General features: G+C 45.8%; 1 long non-coding RNA gene across 1 annotated transcript in view; it reads right to left on the bottom strand.

The window, feature by feature from the left end:
- The window catches only part of LOC109313922, a 70,642-nt gene that overhangs the window by 6,734 nt on the left and 60,801 nt on the right, over positions 1-3,107 (bottom strand). Inside the window, exon 2 of the long non-coding RNA XR_002102181.1 lies at positions 2,149-2,222. This is a non-coding gene — a long non-coding RNA (uncharacterized LOC109313922). The remainder of the gene's footprint in view (positions 1-2,148; positions 2,223-3,107) is intronic.

Consider the following 3,107-nt stretch of genomic DNA (forward strand, 5'->3'; position numbering starts at 1 on the left):
GTGGAATTTCTACCAAGAATATTCTACTGCTTAGCTGGAAAATAAAATCCAATGAACTGACAAAGCAGCCCTCATCTTCTGAGGTGAGAAACAGGAAACAAAGTGATCACTTAAATAACTGTGTCCAGTGCCATCTACAGCATGAAAGACCACTCACATTTTATGGCCAATGACATATCCTATAGAGAATAGCATATTAATAATAATAACATTTTGCCTGCCTAAAGTTCAGGGGCCCAAAACATGCATCAGTTAACACACACTTTTGTTAACTGAGATTCATGAATAGGAACAAGACAAACCCATAAGGCATAGTCAGATCAGCGACAATACTACAAGGGTTACTAAATTTGAGTTACTCAACATAACAAAAACTGGGATATCAAAAATTGTGGAAGCTGTTTTGATCATGACATGGTTCCTTTCTGCAGCCCCTGATTCCTTCAGCCTCTTCTCCCCTCCACCTCTCTCTCCTCTTCCTCACATATCGCCCAGTCACCTTCTCTTCCCTCAGACAAGACACTTAGAATCATAGAAAATTAGAATTCAAAGGGACCTCAGGAGGTCATCTAGTCCAACCTCCTGCTCAAAACAGGGCCATCCCTTACTAAAGCACTCCAGCCAAAGCTTTGTCTACCTGTGTCTTAAAAACCTCCAAGGATGGAGAGTTCACTGTCTCTCTAGGTAACTTGTTCCAGTGTTTTACTACCCTCCTACTACGAAAGTTTTTCCTGATATCTAACCTAAACTTCCCTGGCAGCAGCTTGAGATCATCACTCCTTCGTCTGTCATCTGTCACCACTGGGAACAATCTAGCTCCATCCTCTTTGGAACCAACCTTCAGGTAGTTGAAGGCTGTTATTAAATGCCCTCTCAGTCTTCTCTTCTCCAGACTAAATAAGACCAGTTCCCTCAACCTCTCCACATACATCATGTGCCCCCAGTCCCCTAACCATTTTTGTTGTCTCCTGCTGGACTCTCTCCAATTTGTCCGTATCCTTTCTGTAGTGGGAGCTCAAAACTGAACATAGTACTCCAGATGTGGCCTCACCACTGCTGAATAGAGGGGAAGAATTACTTCCCTTGATCTGCTGGCAGTGCTCCTACTAATACAGCCCAGTATGCTATTAGCCTTCTTGGCAACAAGGGCACATCGCTGGCTCATATTCAGCTTATTGTCCCGGTCCTTTTCTGCAGAGCTGCTGCTTAGCCAGTCAGTCCCCAGCCTGTATCAGTACATGAGATTGTTCTATCTTAAGTGCAAGACTTTGCACTTCTCCTTATTGAACTTCATGGGATTTCTTTTGGTTCAATCCTCCAACTTGTCTAGGTCTCTCTGCATCTTTGCCCTACCCTTCAGCATATCTACTACTCCCCCCAGCTTGGTGTCATCTGCAAACTTGCTAAGGGTGTATTCTATCCTATCTTCAAGGCCATTGATGAAGATACTGAACAAACTTGGACCCACGACTGACGAGGAGACTCTGATGATACCTACCAAGAGCCAGCAGGAACTGGCTAAAGAGAAGAGAGCTCCCTGTGAGCTGCATTTCTGAAGCAGCTGCTCCGTAACACTAGAGTGTCCCCAGAAGGGGAGAGAGAAAAACAAAGATCTAGATGGAGAATGGGGAGAGGGGCACAAGAAGCTTCAGGGGGAAGCCACGTGTCTAGGGACCCAGGAAGAAAGAGGGGGACAGCCACAGCGGCGGCAAGCCAGCAGCCATCTGGCTGAGGAACTCCAAGGAGCTCCATTAAGCCGAGAGTCACCAGTGGGAGAAGCGCTGCCAAGGGGGCAGTGCTTGAGACAGGATGACTGCCTGGAGAGGAAGGGCTAGCTGGGAAGAGCACAGCTGAGCCCCAACAGAAACAAGTAGATGTTTTCCTTTCCTTTTTCTTTTTGTTTAGGGATCTGCCAAGCCGGTGTCCTGCAATCCGATGAATTAGCGAGTCAGGACACCCGAAGCAGCCTGCCGGGTTTAAAGGGGAAGGACACTCTACTTGATTGGACTCACACCCTCTGAAGTATAGGGGGAATTTGGTGACTGCAGCCTGGATGGGCTTTATTTAGTTTCATGTGGATTGTTTTCCTTTACATTTATGATTGTAAAAAGGGGGTTTATACCCAGAGAGGCTGGATGCTAGACTTACCTGAGTTGACAAGGAAGGCTGTTAGTCAACATAGACTGAAGTCCATCCCTATGATTGTCAAGATGCGTGACAACCTAAAACACAAAGAAAATAAATTCAATAAATAAAAAATAATGAAAAGAAACACCACTGTATAAGATCCAGGTTAATGAAAGTCAGCTTAACAACTGGGTGGCACTAGGATGGGGTATAGGGGAGGTTGGAGCTACAAGAGAAACCGATCTCAAGATTCCAGTGTCAAGTGGAGATAAAGAACATCTCCCAATATAGATCTTCTCTCAACATCAAGACATGGCAGGAGAGAGTTGGGACCACCACTCAGACATCCCCACAAGGGATCACAATACGTACGAACCAGGTCAGGAAGATTTACATTAGTTCTACCCTTAGTTAAATAATCTGATACCCCACAGCAGCACTCCACTTGATACCAGCTGCCAACTAGAAATTGAGCCATTAAGTCCTACCCCCTGAGCCTGATGATCCAAACAGTTTTCTGTCCACCTTTCGGTCCATTCATTCAACCAACCTATCCTTCCTTAGCTTGCCTGAGAGAATGTTGTGGGAGACCATACCAAAAACCTTGCTAACGATATTGGTATCCACTGATCTCCCCACATCCACAGTGCCAGTCATCTTATAGAAGACAATAAGGTGGTCAGGCATGACTTGCCCTTGGCGAATCCATGCTGACTGTTCCTAATCACCTTCTCCTCCAAGTGCTTAGAAATGGATTCCTTGAAGATCTGTTCCGTTTTTCCAGGAAATGAGGTGAGACTGACTAGTCTGTAGTTCCCTGGATCCTCCTCCTTCCTTTTCTTAAAGATGTGCACCAGGTTACAAAACGCCTCGACGCAGGAGGAGGGGTGGATGTTGTATACTTGGACTTCAGGAAGGCCTTTGATACGGTATCCCACCCCATACTGGTGAACAAGTTAAGGGGCTGTGACTTGGATGAC

This window comes from Crocodylus porosus, unplaced genomic scaffold, assembly GCF_001723895.1.
Source record: "Crocodylus porosus isolate Cpor-Errol unplaced genomic scaffold, CroPor_comp1, whole genome shotgun sequence".
Taxonomy (NCBI): Eukaryota; Metazoa; Chordata; order Crocodylia; family Crocodylidae; genus Crocodylus; species Crocodylus porosus.